The sequence below is a fragment of the Equus asinus genome, unplaced genomic scaffold (assembly GCF_041296235.1).
Source record: "Equus asinus isolate D_3611 breed Donkey unplaced genomic scaffold, EquAss-T2T_v2 contig_52, whole genome shotgun sequence".
Lineage (NCBI taxonomy): Eukaryota > Metazoa > Chordata > Mammalia > Perissodactyla > Equidae > Equus > Equus asinus.
The window spans coordinates 1-17,864 of record NW_027225205.1 but is presented as its reverse complement, the minus strand read 5'-3'; the positions used below and the strand labels follow the sequence as shown (position 1 = coordinate 17,864).

At 69.6% G+C, this 17,864-nt stretch overlaps 4 non-coding genes across 4 annotated transcripts; all 4 read right to left on the bottom strand.

The window, feature by feature from the left end:
* Positions 1-1,122: 1,122 nt before the first annotated feature.
* On the bottom strand, positions 1,123-1,241 carry LOC139044025 (5S ribosomal RNA). Its single transcript, XR_011501090.1, has one exon. It is a non-coding gene; the product is annotated as a 5S ribosomal RNA (ribosomal RNA).
* A 4,132-nt stretch (positions 1,242-5,373) lies between these two features.
* LOC139044024 (5S ribosomal RNA) lies at positions 5,374-5,492 on the bottom strand. Its single transcript, XR_011501089.1, has one exon. It is a non-coding gene; the product is annotated as a 5S ribosomal RNA (ribosomal RNA).
* A 4,134-nt stretch (positions 5,493-9,626) lies between these two features.
* LOC139044023 (5S ribosomal RNA) lies at positions 9,627-9,745 on the bottom strand. Its single transcript, XR_011501088.1, has one exon. It is a non-coding gene; the product is annotated as a 5S ribosomal RNA (ribosomal RNA).
* A 4,146-nt stretch (positions 9,746-13,891) lies between these two features.
* Positions 13,892-14,010, bottom strand: LOC139044021 (5S ribosomal RNA). Its single transcript, XR_011501086.1, has one exon. It is a non-coding gene; the product is annotated as a 5S ribosomal RNA (ribosomal RNA).
* Positions 14,011-17,864: the final 3,854 nt, after the last annotated feature.

Sequence of the window (17,864 nt, the reverse complement as noted above, 5' to 3'; positions counted from 1 at the left end):
GGGCCCTGGGGTGGTAGGGGTCGGGTGTGAGGGGGTGGGTGGGGAGGCGGGGGGAGGCGGGAAGAGAGGGAGGCCCCCGAGTGAGGGGACACCAAAAGCCTCAGCCATCAAGACTCCTCGTCTTTGCATCCAGCGTTCTCAAACTCAAAACGAACGCAAGCTCATCCACCAGGAGCAACGTAGCAGCGTTTCCAAGCGAGGCAGGACCGCCCGAAGGCGAAAGCAGAATGGGATCCTAGTCAGGTGGAGCTTGAAACTCAGACCCACCCACCCCCCTACCCCCCCCCCACCACCACCACCTCCCCCCCTCCCCCCCACCCCGGGAAGGGGGCTTCTGGAAGGAAAAGCGAGACAAACTGACAGGGACAAACTTAGGTCGGGAAAGGAGTGTTGATTGTGAATGAGCCTCTCAAGGACAAGCAAGCGGGTACCAGGTTTTAGAAGATGACCTGCAGCGGCAGAGACGCCAGCAAAGGCAGAAGCCATCCCGTCTTGGGTGAGGTGCCCGAGACGCTCCTCTCTAACCCAGTCCGCCCTGTCCTTGGAGAAGCGGGCGGTGTCTGGAAAAGCCTGACCAGGTGCCTTTCCTCGGTGGGCGGGGCTGGTCGCTTTGGGACCCGTTTGGGCCTCCCGGCACCGCCGTGGAATCCGTTCCACCTGACAGGACGACTCTACCCGGCGGCTGGGGCGGCGGGGGCGGGGCGCCGAGGGAAGGGCTGGGGTGTCACCGGAGCGGGAGCCGAGCGGGTGGGAAGAGGCCGAGGCCAGAGGGAGCCGGCCGGCGGCGTGTGCGGCGTCGGGGTCCCGGTCCCGGTCCCGGTCCCGGTCCCGGTCCCGGTCCCGCCGGGCTGGCCCCGATTGGCCCTGGGTTCGGGTGGGGCCGCGAGCTGGAAGGGTTGGGCTGTGGCGGGGAGGGGTTGGGCCCTGCCCATGGGCGGCGCCGGCGGGCCCGCGGTGCGGAGGGGGGCGGGAGGGGAGGGGGAGGGTGGGGGGGGTCGGGCTGGCTGGAGGGGTGGGGGGCGTCCGCGGAGGACGGAGGCCGGAGGCCGCAGGACGGAGGAGGGGCGGCAGGAGCGCGGAGGGAGCCGCGCCCGGCCGGCGGCAAAAGGCGAGGGAGGCAAAAGCCTACAGCACCCGGTATTCCCAGGCGGTCTCCCATCCAAGTACTAACCAGGCCCGACCCTGCTTAGCTTCCGAGATCAGACGAGATCGGGCGCGTTCAGGGTGGTATGGCCGTAGACGCTGGCGCCTGCCGCCGGCGCCCCTAAGAAGCCGCGCCGCGTCGCCCGGCCCGCGGCTCGCGCGCGCCCAGGCCTCTGTGACGCGCACCCGCCGCCGGCGCCCCCTGCGCCCGCGCCCGGCCTGCCGCCTTCCTCCCGCTGCTGCCTCCCGCCGCGGCCGCCTCGGGCGCGGCCAGCGGGCCAGCCAAACCCTGCGCTGCCCCGCCCTGCTGCCCTCCCAGGGCGCGGAGGCCTGGAGCAGCCCGGGGTGCGAGGAGGCGGGGCGGGGCGGGCGGCGGTGGGAAACGAGGGGTGGTGGGGGCGGCGGTGGGGGCGGGGATGGGGGCGGGGCGCCTGGCTGGGCGCTCTCCCCTCGCGGCCCGGGAACACTCCAGGCCGCCCTGGCCGCTCGGATCCGGCGATGGGTCGCAGGAGATGCGGCTGCTGGGAGGGGGGTGGCGCGGGGCACTTGGCCCGAGGCGTCGGGGCGTCGGGCCGCCGGGCCCGTGCTCCTCTGAGTCCCCTCCGGCCCGAGGGGCCTCCCAGCGGGAGCCCTGACCTCTGCGGCGCCGGCCGGGCCCCGACTTGCCCAAACCCAGGCGGAGCCACCGGCGCGACCAGAGGGCGTCAGCGGAAGCCCGCCGCGCTGCCCCTGAGGGAGCGGGGAGGCGGGGCGGCCACACTTCCCCCCCGCCAGCGCCGCCCAGGAGACCGGCACCCCGCCCCCAACCCGCCCCTCGCGGGGACCCTGGACAGCTCCTGCTGGCGCCAGCCCAGAGACCCAGAGACAGAGACAGAGACAGAGACACGGAGAAACAGAGAAACGGCGACACGGAGAGGATCCAAGACACGGACCTAGACAGACACCCACCCTGACCCAGAGAGGCTCTGCCCAAGAGCTCGCTTCCCCCCCAGGAGGGCGGTGGTGCTGGAGCTGGGCCCGGGCCAGGAGGCAGGGGCCCCGGGGCTGGCGATCACCCCTGGGGCCCTAGGCCGCGCAGACAGGCTCTCAGGAGTCCCGGGCTCCCGGCATCGCTGCCCCGCCATCGCCCAGGAACCACAGGCAGGCACCGGAGCTCGCTGGCGCGCTCTGTCTGCGCTTGCGTGTGCGTGTGCTTGTGCGGGTTGTGCGAGTGGGTGTGTAGGCGTGTGTGTGTGTGTGTGTGTGTGTGTGCGCGCGCGCGCGCGCGCCTGTGTGTCTGTGTGCCTGTGTGTGTGTGTGCGTCCGGGTTTGTGTGTTCCTTTCTCTCCGCTTCTTCGCTCTGGCTCTTTTCCTCTTTCTGCCGGGCACCCCCGACCTTACTGAGTTGATAGAAGGAGCAGGCAGAAAAGTCAGGGCCCAGAGAACTTGGCACGAGAAAGCAGCTCCATCTACCAGACATGTAGAAGCCCCTCCCCGACGACCGACCGCAGCGTCCCCGTTCTGCTCAAGTGCCGCTGGGGACGTTGCCCGGGATCTCCCGCCCGCTAGGTCACCGACGAAGGCGCCTCCGTCTTCCCAAGAGCGCGCTCGCGCCCAGGACGGAGGGAGGAGCAGCACGGTGTGATGACGGGGAGGAAGAGTCGCGTCCGAAGGCCCGTCGGTGCCTGCCGACGTCCCGGCTCTCCCTGTCTCGAGACCTCTGGGCTTCAGGGTTCTGTGCCGCAAGGCTTTCCCGCCGCACCCCCCGGGACCCAGGGCGCGCTGTGTGCGCTGCCCGTCTCCAGCGTTTGGGCCCTGTGGGCCTTCTTGCGTCCCACTGGAAAGGGGACCCTGGGACGGAGAGAAGATGGGCAGGGGGCGGGCTTCGGCAAAGAGAGCGACGGCCATCCACAGACGTCCGACGAGGCCCTCCGGGGCGCCAAGCTCTCCATTTTCCACGGCACGTGTCCTCGTCAGGTTCTGCCACCTCTGGCCGGCATGCGTAGGCACACCGCTGGTCTTGCGGCCCCAGAGGCGAGGAGGCGAACGCCCCGGAGGCCGAGATTGGCACCCGCGTTCTCGGCTGCTGGGTGGCCAGCACCTAGGAGAGTGTCTGGCCGGAAGCAGCCAGGCGATCGATCCCTGGGTGCTGGATGAGCCTCGGCGGCAAGAAGTAGGCTCGTGGGGAAGGACGGCGGCCGAGGCCCGGGCCCCCACCGAGGCCGCGCTCCATGCTGAGCGGTCTGCTCCGTATTTCCCGCTTGCGTTCTCACCAGCACTCGCCCCCGCAAGGAGGCACGAACGCCAGGACCCCCTCGCACCAGAGGAGGAAAGCGCAGCTCAGGGAGGGCACGTCACTCGCGGGAGACGGCGCCCCTTGGGTTTCAGCTCAGGACTTCGGTCTCCCGAGCCTGCGTTTCGGGGCAAGGCTCCGGTCCCGCGCTCCGGGAAACTGACAGGGACGCAGTCCCGCTTCTCCCCGCAGAAGGTGCTCCTCGGAGATCAGATCCGGGGACCCGTCAGAACCACCCCGGGCACGAGCTGGCAGGGAGCGACGCGCACCGCACCCCCCCCTCCCCCATCCCGCAGCCCGCAGCCCGCAGCCCGAGGAAGCGAGGAGCAGGCGATAGAGGCGCTGGGTTGGCAGGAGGGGAAACGGGGCCGGCAGGAGAAGCGAACCGCGAAGAGACTCCCTCCCAGGACGACGATGGCTGAACGGGGAGAGGAGGGAGCTTTGGGTCCTCTCTCGTCCTGCTTTGACCGGGATGTCCCCATTTTTCCACAGCGAGCGAGTATGGCTCTTGGATTCGGTGGGGAAGACGTGATTTATCTGGAGGACTTTTCCCTTCGGGGGTTCAAAGTCCGTTCTCTGAGGCAAGGCTCCCTCTCTGCCTCCCTGTCCTTCCCATTCGCCTCCCCGGAAGCCAGCTCTCCTCCCGGTTTCCTGGATCCCTTGGCCACGGTCCTCTGTTGCAAACACAGGCAGGTGCAAAGAAGATGCGAAAGGCTGCCCGAGCCACGCGAACGGAAAGCTGAAGCCAGGGAGCCAGGAAGGGCTGGCTGCTGAGGGAGGACGTGTCCTGTCAGGAGGCTTTTCAACTCCCTCTGACAGATGCGGCCTGGAGGGGCGGGGCCCGGCCGGGGCCCTGGGGTGGTAGGGGTCGGGTGTGAGGGGGTGGGTGGGGAGGCGGGGGGAGGCGGGAAGAGAGGGAGGCCCCCGAGTGAGGGGACACCAAAAGCCTCAGCCATCAAGACTCCTCGTCTTTGCATCCAGCGTTCTCAAACTCAAAACGAACGCAAGCTCATCCACCAGGAGCAACGTAGCAGCGTTTCCAAGCGAGGCAGGACCGCCCGAAGGCGAAAGCAGAATGGGATCCTAGTCAGGTGGAGCTTGAAACTCAGACCCACCCACCCCCCTACCCCCCCCCCACCACCACCACCTCCCCCCCTCCCCCCCACCCCGGGAAGGGGGCTTCTGGAAGGAAAAGCGAGACAAACTGACAGGGACAAACTTAGGTCGGGAAAGGAGTGTTGATTGTGAATGAGCCTCTCAAGGACAAGCAAGCGGGTACCAGGTTTTAGAAGATGACCTGCAGCGGCAGAGACGCCAGCAAAGGCAGAAGCCATCCCGTCTTGGGTGAGGTGCCCGAGACGCTCCTCTCTAACCCAGTCCGCCCTGTCCTTGGAGAAGCGGGCGGTGTCTGGAAAAGCCTGACCAGGTGCCTTTCCTCGGTGGGCGGGGCTGGTCGCTTTGGGACCCGTTTGGGCCTCCCGGCACCGCCGTGGAATCCGTTCCACCTGACAGGACGACTCTACCCGGCGGCTGGGGCGGCGGGGGCGGGGCGCCGAGGGAAGGGCTGGGGTGTCACCGGAGCGGGAGCCGAGCGGGTGGGAAGAGGCCGAGGCCAGAGGGAGCCGGCCGGCGGCGTGTGCGGCGTCGGGGTCCCGGTCCCGGTCCCGGTCCCGGTCCCGCCGGGCTGGCCCCGATTGGCCCTGGGTTCGGGTGGGGCCGCGAGCTGGAAGGGTTGGGCTGTGGCGGGGAGGGGTTGGGCCCTGCCCATGGGCGGCGCCGGCGGGCCCGCGGTGCGGAGGGGGGCGGGAGGGGAGGGGGAGGGTGGGGGGGGTCGGGCTGGCTGGAGGGGTGGGGGGCGTCCGCGGAGGACGGAGGCCGGAGGCCGCAGGACGGAGGAGGGGCGGCAGGAGCGCGGAGGGAGCCGCGCCCGGCCGGCGGCAAAAGGCGAGGGAGGCAAAAGCCTACAGCACCCGGTATTCCCAGGCGGTCTCCCATCCAAGTACTAACCAGGCCCGACCCTGCTTAGCTTCCGAGATCAGACGAGATCGGGCGCGTTCAGGGTGGTATGGCCGTAGACGCTGGCGCCTGCCGCCGGCGCCCCTAAGAAGCCGCGCCGCGTCGCCCGGCCCGCGGCTCGCGCGCGCCCAGGCCTCTGTGACGCGCACCCGCCGCCGGCGCCCCCTGCGCCCGCGCCCGGCCTGCCGCCTTCCTCCCGCTGCTGCCTCCCGCCGCGGCCGCCTCGGGCGCGGCCAGCGGGCCAGCCAAACCCTGCGCTGCCCCGCCCTGCTGCCCTCCCAGGGCGCGGAGGCCTGGAGCAGCCCGGGGTGCGAGGAGGCGGGGCGGGGCGGGCGGCGGTGGGAAACGAGGGGTGGTGGGGGCGGCGGTGGGGGCGGGGATGGGGGCGGGGCGCCTGGCTGGGCGCTCTCCCCTCGCGGCCCGGGAACACTCCAGGCCGCCCTGGCCGCTCGGATCCGGCGATGGGTCGCAGGAGATGCGGCTGCTGGGAGGGGGGTGGCGCGGGGCACTTGGCCCGAGGCGTCGGGGCGTCGGGCCGCCGGGCCCGTGCTCCTCTGAGTCCCCTCCGGCCCGAGGGGCCTCCCAGCGGGAGCCCTGACCTCTGCGGCGCCGGCCGGGCCCCGACTTGCCCAAACCCAGGCGGAGCCACCGGCGCGACCAGAGGGCGTCAGCGGAAGCCCGCCGCGCTGCCCCTGAGGGAGCGGGGAGGCGGGGCGGCCACACTTCCCCCCCGCCAGCGCCGCCCAGGAGACCGGCACCCCGCCCCCAACCCGCCCCTCGCGGGGACCCTGGACAGCTCCTGCTGGCGCCAGCCCAGAGACCCAGAGACAGAGACAGAGACAGAGACACGGAGAAACAGAGAAACGGCGACACGGAGAGGATCCAAGACACGGACCTAGACAGACACCCACCCTGACCCAGAGAGGCTCTGCCCAAGAGCTCGCTTCCCCCCCAGGAGGGCGGTGGTGCTGGAGCTGGGCCCGGGCCAGGAGGCAGGGGCCCCGGGGCTGGCGATCACCCCTGGGGCCCTAGGCCGCGCAGACAGGCTCTCAGGAGTCCCGGGCTCCCGGCATCGCTGCCCCGCCATCGCCCAGGAACCACAGGCAGGCACCGGAGCTCGCTGGCGCGCTCTGTCTGCGCTTGCGTGTGCGTGTGCTTGTGCGGGTTGTGCGAGTGGGTGTGTAGGCGTGTGTGTGTGTGTGTGTGTGTGTGTGTGCGCGCGCGCGCGCGCGCCTGTGTGTCTGTGTGCCTGTGTGTGTGTGTGCGTCCGGGTTTGTGTGTTCCTTTCTCTCCGCTTCTTCGCTCTGGCTCTTTTCCTCTTTCTGCCGGGCACCCCCGACCTTACTGAGTTGATAGAAGGAGCAGGCAGAAAAGTCAGGGCCCAGAGAACTTGGCACGAGAAAGCAGCTCCATCTACCAGACATGTAGAAGCCCCTCCCCGACGACCGACCGCAGCGTCCCCGTTCTGCTCAAGTGCCGCTGGGGACGTTGCCCGGGATCTCCCGCCCGCTAGGTCACCGACGAAGGCGCCTCCGTCTTCCCAAGAGCGCGCTCGCGCCCAGGACGGAGGGAGGAGCAGCACGGTGTGATGACGGGGAGGAAGAGTCGCGTCCGAAGGCCCGTCGGTGCCTGCCGACGTCCCGGCTCTCCCTGTCTCGAGACCTCTGGGCTTCAGGGTTCTGTGCCGCAAGGCTTTCCCGCCGCACCCCCCGGGACCCAGGGCGCGCTGTGTGCGCTGCCCGTCTCCAGCGTTTGGGCCCTGTGGGCCTTCTTGCGTCCCACTGGAAAGGGGACCCTGGGACGGAGAGAAGATGGGCAGGGGGCGGGCTTCGGCAAAGAGAGCGACGGCCATCCACAGACGTCCGACGAGGCCCTCCGGGGCGCCAAGCTCTCCATTTTCCACGGCACGTGTCCTCGTCAGGTTCTGCCACCTCTGGCCGGCATGCGTAGGCACACCGCTGGTCTTGCGGCCCCAGAGGCGAGGAGGCGAACGCCCCGGAGGCCGAGATTGGCACCCGCGTTCTCGGCTGCTGGGTGGCCAGCACCTAGGAGAGTGTCTGGCCGGAAGCAGCCAGGCGATCGATCCCTGGGTGCTGGATGAGCCTCGGCGGCAAGAAGTAGGCTCGTGGGGAAGGACGGCGGCCGAGGCCCGGGCCCCCACCGAGGCCGCGCTCCGTGCTGAGCGGTCTGCTCCGTATTTCCCGCTTGCGTTCTCACCAGCACTCGCCCCCGCAAGGAGGCACGAACGCCAGGACCCCCTCGCACCAGAGGAGGAAAGCGCAGCTCAGGGAGGGCACGTCACTCGCGGGAGACGGCGCCCCTTGGGTTTCAGCTCAGGACTTCGGTCTCCCGAGCCTGCGTTTCGGGGCAAGGCTCCGGTCCCGCGCTCCGGGAAACTGACAGGGACGCAGTCCCGCTTCTCCCCGCAGAAGGTGCTCCTCGGAGATCAGATCCGGGGACCCGTCAGAACCACCCCGGGCACGAGCTGGCAGGGAGCGACGCGCACCGCACCCCCCCCCTCCCCCATCCCGCAGCCCGCAGCCCGCAGCCCGAGGAAGCGAGGAGCAGGCGATAGAGGCGCTGGGTTGGCAGGAGGGGAAACGGGGCCGGCAGGAGAAGCGAACCGCGAAGAGACTCCCTCCCAGGACGACGATGGCTGAACGGGGAGAGGAGGGAGCTTTGGGTCCTCTCTCGTCCTGCTTTGACCGGGATGTCCCCATTTTTCCACAGCGAGCGAGTATGGCTCTTGGATTCGGTGGGGAAGACGTGATTTATCTGGAGGACTTTTCCCTTCGGGGGTTCAAAGTCCGTTCTCTGAGGCAAGGCTCCCTCTCTGCCTCCCTGTCCTTCCCATTCGCCTCCCCGGAAGCCAGCTCTCCTCCCGGTTTCCTGGATCCCTTGGCCACGGTCCTCTGTTGCAAACACAGGCAGGTGCAAAGAAGATGCGAAAGGCTGCCCGAGCCACGCGAACGGAAAGCTGAAGCCAGGGAGCCAGGAAGGGCTGGCTGCTGAGGGAGGACGTGTCCTGTCAGGAGGCTTTTCAACTCCCTCTGACAGATGCGGCCTGGAGGGGCGGGGCCCGGCCGGGGCCCTGGGGTGGTAGGGGTCGGGTGTGAGGGGGTGGGTGGGGAGGCGGGGGGAGGCGGGAAGAGAGGGAGGCCCCCGAGTGAGGGGACACCAAAAGCCTCAGCCATCAAGACTCCTCGTCTTTGCATCCAGCGTTCTCAAACTCAAAACGAACGCAAGCTCATCCACCAGGAGCAACGTAGCAGCGTTTCCAAGCGAGGCAGGACCGCCCGAAGGCGAAAGCAGAATGGGATCCTAGTCAGGTGGAGCTTGAAACTCAGACCCACCCACCCCCCTACCCCCCCCCACCACCACCACCTCCCCCCCTCCCCCCCACCCCGGGAAGGGGGCTTCTGGAAGGAAAAGCGAGACAAACTGACAGGGACAAACTTAGGTCGGGAAAGGAGTGTTGATTGTGAATGAGCCTCTCAAGGACAAGCAAGCGGGTACCAGGTTTTAGAAGATGACCTGCAGCGGCAGAGACGCCAGCAAAGGCAGAAGCCATCCCGTCTTGGGTGAGGTGCCCGAGACGCTCCTCTCTAACCCAGTCCGCCCTGTCCTTGGAGAAGCGGGCGGTGTCTGGAAAAGCCTGACCAGGTGCCTTTCCTCGGTGGGCGGGGCTGGTCGCTTTGGGACCCGTTTGGGCCTCCCGGCACCGCCGTGGAATCCGTTCCACCTGACAGGACGACTCTACCCGGCGGCTGGGGCGGCGGGGGCGGGGCGCCGAGGGAAGGGCTGGGGTGTCACCGGAGCGGGAGCCGAGCGGGTGGGAAGAGGCCGAGGCCAGAGGGAGCCGGCCGGCGGCGTGTGCGGCGTCGGGGTCCCGGTCCCGGTCCCGGTCCCGGTCCCGCCGGGCTGGCCCCGATTGGCCCTGGGTTCGGGTGGGGCCGCGAGCTGGAAGGGTTGGGCTGTGGCGGGGAGGGGTTGGGCCCTGCCCATGGGCGGCGCCGGCGGGCCCGCGGTGCGGAGGGGGGCGGGAGGGGAGGGGGAGGGTGGGGGGGGTCGGGCTGGCTGGAGGGGTGGGGGGCGTCCGCGGAGGACGGAGGCCGGAGGCCGCAGGACGGAGGAGGGGCGGCAGGAGCGCGGAGGGAGCCGCGCCCGGCCGGCGGCAAAAGGCGAGGGAGGCAAAAGCCTACAGCACCCGGTATTCCCAGGCGGTCTCCCATCCAAGTACTAACCAGGCCCGACCCTGCTTAGCTTCCGAGATCAGACGAGATCGGGCGCGTTCAGGGTGGTATGGCCGTAGACGCTGGCGCCTGCCGCCGGCGCCCCTAAGAAGCCGCGCCGCGTCGCCCGGCCCGCGGCTCGCGCGCGCCCAGGCCTCTGTGACGCGCACCCGCCGCCGGCGCCCCCTGCGCCCGCGCCCGGCCTGCCGCCTTCCTCCCGCTGCTGCCTCCCGCCGCGGCCGCCTCGGGCGCGGCCAGCGGGCCAGCCAAACCCTGCGCTGCCCCGCCCTGCTGCCCTCCCAGGGCGCGGAGGCCTGGAGCAGCCCGGGGTGCGAGGAGGCGGGGCGGGGCGGGCGGCGGTGGGAAACGAGGGGTGGTGGGGGCGGCGGTGGGGGCGGGGATGGGGGCGGGGCGCCTGGCTGGGCGCTCTCCCCTCGCGGCCCGGGAACACTCCAGGCCGCCCTGGCCGCTCGGATCCGGCGATGGGTCGCAGGAGATGCGGCTGCTGGGAGGGGGGTGGCGCGGGGCACTTGGCCCGAGGCGTCGGGGCGTCGGGCCGCCGGGCCCGTGCTCCTCTGAGTCCCCTCCGGCCCGAGGGGCCTCCCAGCGGGAGCCCTGACCTCTGCGGCGCCGGCCGGGCCCCGACTTGCCCAAACCCAGGCGGAGCCACCGGCGCGACCAGAGGGCGTCAGCGGAAGCCCGCCGCGCTGCCCCTGAGGGAGCGGGGAGGCGGGGCGGCCACACTTCCCCCCCGCCAGCGCCGCCCAGGAGACCGGCACCCCGCCCCCAACCCGCCCCTCGCGGGGACCCTGGACAGCTCCTGCTGGCGCCAGCCCAGAGACCCAGAGACAGAGACAGAGACAGAGACACGGAGAAACAGAGAAACGGCGACACGGAGAGGATCCAAGACACGGACCTAGACAGACACCCACCCTGACCCAGAGAGGCTCTGCCCAAGAGCTCGCTTCCCCCCCAGGAGGGCGGTGGTGCTGGAGCTGGGCCCGGGCCAGGAGGCAGGGGCCCCGGGGCTGGCGATCACCCCTGGGGCCCTAGGCCGCGCAGACAGGCTCTCAGGAGTCCCGGGCTCCCGGCATCGCTGCCCCGCCATCGCCCAGGAACCACAGGCAGGCACCGGAGCTCGCTGGCGCGCTCTGTCTGCGCTTGCGTGTGCGTGTGCTTGTGCGGGTTGTGCGAGTGGGTGTGTAGGCGTGTGTGTGTGTGTGTGTGTGTGTGTGTGCGCGCGCGCGCGCGCGCCTGTGTGTCTGTGTGCCTGTGTGTGTGTGTGCGTCCGGGTTTGTGTGTTCCTTTCTCTCCGCTTCTTCGCTCTGGCTCTTTTCCTCTTTCTGCCGGGCACCCCCGACCTTACTGAGTTGATAGAAGGAGCAGGCAGAAAAGTCAGGGCCCAGAGAACTTGGCACGAGAAAGCAGCTCCATCTACCAGACATGTAGAAGCCCCTCCCCGACGACCGACCGCAGCGTCCCCGTTCTGCTCAAGTGCCGCTGGGGACGTTGCCCGGGATCTCCCGCCCGCTAGGTCACCGACGAAGGCGCCTCCGTCTTCCCAAGAGCGCGCTCGCGCCCAGGACGGAGGGAGGAGCAGCACGGTGTGATGACGGGGAGGAAGAGTCGCGTCCGAAGGCCCGTCGGTGCCTGCCGACGTCCCGGCTCTCCCTGTCTCGAGACCTCTGGGCTTCAGGGTTCTGTGCCGCAAGGCTTTCCCGCCGCACCCCCCGGGACCCAGGGCGCGCTGTGTGCGCTGCCCGTCTCCAGCGTTTGGGCCCTGTGGGCCTTCTTGCGTCCCACTGGAAAGGGGACCCTGGGACGGAGAGAAGATGGGCAGGGGGCGGGCTTCGGCAAAGAGAGCGACGGCCATCCACAGACGTCCGACGAGGCCCTCCGGGGCGCCAAGCTCTCCATTTTCCACGGCACGTGTCCTCGTCAGGTTCTGCCACCTCTGGCCGGCATGCGTAGGCACACCGCTGGTCTTGCGGCCCCAGAGGCGAGGAGGCGAACGCCCCGGAGGCCGAGATTGGCACCCGCGTTCTCGGCTGCTGGGTGGCCAGCACCTAGGAGAGTGTCTGGCCGGAAGCAGCCAGGCGATCGATCCCTGGGTGCTGGATGAGCCTCGGCGGCAAGAAGTAGGCTCGTGGGGAAGGACGGCGGCCGAGGCCCGGGCCCCCACCGAGGCCGCGCTCCGTGCTGAGCGGTCTGCTCCGTATTTCCCGCTTGCGTTCTCACCAGCACTCGCCCCCGCAAGGAGGCACGAACGCCAGGACCCCCTCGCACCAGAGGAGGAAAGCGCAGCTCAGGGAGGGCACGTCACTCGCGGGAGACGGCGCCCCTTGGGTTTCAGCTCAGGACTTCGGTCTCCCGAGCCTGCGTTTCGGGGCAAGGCTCCGGTCCCGCGCTCCGGGAAACTGACAGGGACGCAGTCCCGCTTCTCCCCGCAGAAGGTGCTCCTCGGAGATCAGATCCGGGGACCCGTCAGAACCACCCCGGGCACGAGCTGGCAGGGAGCGACGCGCACCGCACCCCCCCCTCCCCCATCCCGCAGCCCGCAGCCCGCAGCCCGAGGAAGCGAGGAGCAGGCGATAGAGGCGCTGGGTTGGCAGGAGGGGAAACGGGGCCGGCAGGAGAAGCGAACCGCGAAGAGACTCCCTCCCAGGACGACGATGGCTGAACGGGGAGAGGAGGGAGCTTTGGGTCCTCTCTCGTCCTGCTTTGACCGGGATGTCCCCATTTTTCCACAGCGAGCGAGTATGGCTCTTGGATTCGGTGGGGAAGACGTGATTTATCTGGAGGACTTTTCCCTTCGGGGGTTCAAAGTCCGTTCTCTGAGGCAAGGCTCCCTCTCTGCCTCCCTGTCCTTCCCATTCGCCTCCCCGGAAGCCAGCTCTCCTCCCGGTTTCCTGGATCCCTTGGCCACGGTCCTCTGTTGCAAACACAGGCAGGTGCAAAGAAGATGCGAAAGGCTGCCCGAGCCACGCGAACGGAAAGCTGAAGCCAGGGAGCCAGGAAGGGCTGGCTGCTGAGGGAGGACGTGTCCTGTCAGGAGGCTTTTCAACTCCCTCTGACAGATGCGGCCTGGAGGGGCGGGGCCCGGCCGGGGCCCTGGGGTGGTAGGGGTCGGGTGTGAGGGGGTGGGTGGGGAGGCGGGGGGAGGCGGGAAGAGAGGGAGGCCCCCGAGTGAGGGGACACCAAAAGCCTCAGCCATCAAGACTCCTCGTCTTTGCATCCAGCGTTCTCAAACTCAAAACGAACGCAAGCTCATCCACCAGGAGCAACGTAGCAGCGTTTCCAAGCGAGGCAGGACCGCCCGAAGGCGAAAGCAGAATGGGATCCTAGTCAGGTGGAGCTTGAAACTCAGACCCACCCACCCCCCTACCCCCCCCCCACCACCACCACCTCCCCCCCTCCCCCCCACCCCGGGAAGGGGGCTTCTGGAAGGAAAAGCGAGACAAACTGACAGGGACAAACTTAGGTCGGGAAAGGAGTGTTGATTGTGAATGAGCCTCTCAAGGACAAGCAAGCGGGTACCAGGTTTTAGAAGATGACCTGCAGCGGCAGAGACGCCAGCAAAGGCAGAAGCCATCCCGTCTTGGGTGAGGTGCCCGAGACGCTCCTCTCTAACCCAGTCCGCCCTGTCCTTGGAGAAGCGGGCGGTGTCTGGAAAAGCCTGACCAGGTGCCTTTCCTCGGTGGGCGGGGCTGGTCGCTTTGGGACCCGTTTGGGCCTCCCGGCACCGCCGTGGAATCCGTTCCACCTGACAGGACGACTCTACCCGGCGGCTGGGGCGGCGGGGGCGGGGCGCCGAGGGAAGGGCTGGGGTGTCACCGGAGCGGGAGCCGAGCGGGTGGGAAGAGGCCGAGGCCAGAGGGAGCCGGCCGGCGGCGTGTGCGGCGTCGGGGTCCCGGTCCCGGTCCCGGTCCCGGTCCCGGTCCCGGTCCCGCCGGGCTGGCCCCGATTGGCCCTGGGTTCGGGTGGGGCCGCGAGCTGGAAGGGTTGGGCTGTGGCGGGGAGGGGTTGGGCCCTGCCCATGGGCGGCGCCGGCGGGCCCGCGGTGCGGAGGGGGGCGGGAGGGGAGGGGGAGGGTGGGGGGGGTCGGGCTGGCTGGAGGGGTGGGGGGCGTCCGCGGAGGACGGAGGCCGGAGGCCGCAGGACGGAGGAGGGGCGGCAGGAGCGCGGAGGGAGCCGCGCCCGGCCGGCGGCAAAAGGCGAGGGAGGCAAAAGCCTACAGCACCCGGTATTCCCAGGCGGTCTCCCATCCAAGTACTAACCAGGCCCGACCCTGCTTAGCTTCCGAGATCAGACGAGATCGGGCGCGTTCAGGGTGGTATGGCCGTAGACGCTGGCGCCTGCCGCCGGCGCCCCTAAGAAGCCGCGCCGCGTCGCCCGGCCCGCGGCTCGCGCGCGCCCAGGCCTCTGTGACGCGCACCCGCCGCCGGCGCCCCCTGCGCCCGCGCCCGGCCTGCCGCCTTCCTCCCGCTGCTGCCTCCCGCCGCGGCCGCCTCGGGCGCGGCCAGCGGGCCAGCCAAACCCTGCGCTGCCCCGCCCTGCTGCCCTCCCAGGGCGCGGAGGCCTGGAGCAGCCCGGGGTGCGAGGAGGCGGGGCGGGGCGGGCGGCGGTGGGAAACGAGGGGTGGTGGGGGCGGCGGTGGGGGCGGGGATGGGGGCGGGGCGCCTGGCTGGGCGCTCTCCCCTCGCGGCCCGGGAACACTCCAGGCCGCCCTGGCCGCTCGGATCCGGCGATGGGTCGCAGGAGATGCGGCTGCTGGGAGGGGGGTGGCGCGGGGCACTTGGCCCGAGGCGTCGGGGCGTCGGGCCGCCGGGCCCGTGCTCCTCTGAGTCCCCTCCGGCCCGAGGGGCCTCCCAGCGGGAGCCCTGACCTCTGCGGCGCCGGCCGGGCCCCGACTTGCCCAAACCCAGGCGGAGCCACCGGCGCGACCAGAGGGCGTCAGCGGAAGCCCGCCGCGCTGCCCCTGAGGGAGCGGGGAGGCGGGGCGGCCACACTTCCCCCCCGCCAGCGCCGCCCAGGAGACCGGCACCCCGCCCCCAACCCGCCCCTCGCGGGGACCCTGGACAGCTCCTGCTGGCGCCAGCCCAGAGACCCAGAGACAGAGACAGAGACAGAGACACGGAGAAACAGAGAAACGGCGACACGGAGAGGATCCAAGACACGGACCTAGACAGACACCCACCCTGACCCAGAGAGGCTCTGCCCAAGAGCTCGCTTCCCCCCCAGGAGGGCGGTGGTGCTGGAGCTGGGCCCGGGCCAGGAGGCAGGGGCCCCGGGGCTGGCGATCACCCCTGGGGCCCTAGGCCGCGCAGACAGGCTCTCAGGAGTCCCGGGCTCCCGGCATCGCTGCCCCGCCATCGCCCAGGAACCACAGGCAGGCACCGGAGCTCGCTGGCGCGCTCTGTCTGCGCTTGCGTGTGCGTGTGCTTGTGCGGGTTGTGCGAGTGGGTGTGTAGGCGTGTGTGTGTGTGTGTGTGTGTGTGTGCGCGCGCGCGCGCGCGCCTGTGTGTCTGTGTGCCTGTGTGTGTGTGTGCGTCCGGGTTTGTGTGTTCCTTTCTCTCCGCTTCTTCGCTCTGGCTCTTTTCCTCTTTCTGCCGGGCACCCCCGACCTTACTGAGTTGATAGAAGGAGCAGGCAGAAAAGTCAGGGCCCAGAGAACTTGGCACGAGAAAGCAGCTCCATCTACCAGACATGTAGAAGCCCCTCCCCGACGACCGACCGCAGCGTCCCCGTTCTGCTCAAGTGCCGCTGGGGACGTTGCCCGGGATCTCCCGCCCGCTAGGTCACCGACGAAGGCGCCTCCGTCTTCCCAAGAGCGCGCTCGCGCCCAGGACGGAGGGAGGAGCAGCACGGTGTGATGACGGGGAGGAAGAGTCGCGTCCGAAGGCCCGTCGGTGCCTGCCGACGTCCCGGCTCTCCCTGTCTCGAGACCTCTGGGCTTCAGGGTTCTGTGCCGCAAGGCTTTCCCGCCGCACCCCCCGGGACCCAGGGCGCGCTGTGTGCGCTGCCCGTCTCCAGCGTTTGGGCCCTGTGGGCCTTCTTGCGTCCCACTGGAAAGGGGACCCTGGGACGGAGAGAAGATGGGCAGGGGGCGGGCTTCGGCAAAGAGAGCGACGGCCATCCACAGACGTCCGACGAGGCCCTCCGGGGCGCCAAGCTCTCCATTTTCCACGGCACGTGTCCTCGTCAGGTTCTGCCACCTCTGGCCGGCATGCGTAGGCACACCGCTGGTCTTGCGGCCCCAGAGGCGAGGAGGCGAACGCCCCGGAGGCCGAGATTGGCACCCGCGTTCTCGGCTGCTGGGTGGCCAGCACCTAGGAGAGTGTCTGGCCGGAAGCAGCCAGGCGATCGATCCCTGGGTGCTGGATGAGCCTCGGCGGCAAGAAGTAGGCTCGTGGGGAAGGACGGCGGCCGAGGCCCGGGCCCCCACCGAGGCCGCGCTCCGTGCTGAGCGGTCTGCTCCGTATTTCCCGCTTGCGTTCTCACCAGCACTCGCCCCCGCAAGGAGGCACGAACGCCAGGACCCCCTCGCACCAGAGGAGGAAAGCGCAGCTCAGGGAGGGCACGTCACTCGCGGGAGACGGCGCCCCTTGGGTTTCAGCTCAGGACTTCGGTCTCCCGAGCCTGCGTTTCGGGGCAAGGCTCCGGTCCCGCGCTCCGGGAAACTGACAGGGACGCAGTCCCGCTTCTCCCCGCAGAAGGTGCTCCTCGGAGATCAGATCCGGGGACCCGTCAGAACCACCCCGGGCACGAGCTGGCAGGGAGCGACGCGCACCGCACCCCCCCCCTCCCCCATCCCGCAGCCCGCAGCCCGCAGCCCGAGGAAGCGAGGAGCAGGCGATAGAGGCGCTGGGTTGGCAGGAGGGGAAACGGGGCCGGCAGGAGAAGCGAACCGCGAAGAGACTCCCTCCCAGGACGACGATGGCTGAACGGGGAGAGGAGGGAGCTTTGGGTCCTCTCTCGTCCTGCTTTGACCGGGATGTCCCCATTTTTCCACAGCGAGCGAGTATGGCTCTTGGATTCGGTGGGGAAGACGTGATTTATCTGGAGGACTTTTCCCTTCGGGGGTTCAAAGTCCGTTCTCTGAGGCAAGGCTCCCTCTCTGCCTCCCTGTCCTTCCCATTCGCCTCCCCGGAAGCCAGCTCTCCTCCCGGTTTCCTGGATCCCTTGGCCACGGTCCTCTGTTGCAAACACAGGCAGGTGCAAAGAAGATGCGAAAGGCTGCCCGAGCCACGCGAACGGAAAGCTGAAGCCAGGGAGCCAGGAAGGGCTGGCTGCTGAGGGAGGACGTGTCCTGTCAGGAGGCTTTTCAACTCCCTCTGACAGATGCGGCCTGGAGGGGCGGGGCCCGGCCGGGGCCCTGGGGTGGTAGGGGTCGGGTGTGAGGGGGTGGGTGGGGAGGCGGGGGGAGGCGGGAAGAGAGGGAGGCCCCCGAGTGAGGGGACACCAAAAGCCTCAGCCATCAAGACTCCTCGTCTTTGCATCCAGCGTTCTCAAACTCAAAACGAACGCAAGCTCATCCACCAGGAGCAACGTAGCAGCGTTTCCAAGCGAGGCAGGACCGCCCGAAGGCGAAAGCAGAATGGGATCCTAGTCAGGTGGAGCTTGAAACTCAGACCCACCCACCCCCCTACCCCCCCCCCACCACCACCACCTCCCCCCCTCCCCCCCACCCCGGGAAGGGGGCTTCTGGAAGGAAAAGCGAGACAAACTGACAGGGACAAACTTAGGTCGGGAAAGGAGTGTTGATTGTGAATGAGCCTCTCAAGGACAAGCAAGCGGGTACCAGGTTTTAGAAGATGACCTGCAGCGGCAGAGACGCCAGCAAAGGCAGAAGCCATCCCGTCTTGGGTGAGGTGCCCGAGACGCTCCTCTCTAACCCAGTCCGCCCTGTCCTTGGAGAAGCGGGCGGTGTCTGGAAAAGCCTGACCAGGTGCCTTTCCTCGGTGGGCGGGGCTGGTCGCTTTGGGACCCGTTTGGGCCTCCCGGCACCGCCGTGGAATCCGTTCCACCTGACAGGACGACTCTACCCGGCGGCTGGGGCGGCGGGGGCGGGGCGCCGAGGGAAGGGCTGGGGTGTCACCGGAGCGGGAGCCGAGCGGGTGGGAAGAGGCCGAGGCCAGAGGGAGCCGGCCGGCGGCGTGTGCGGCGTCGGGGTCCCGGTCCCGGTCCCGGTCCCGGTCCCG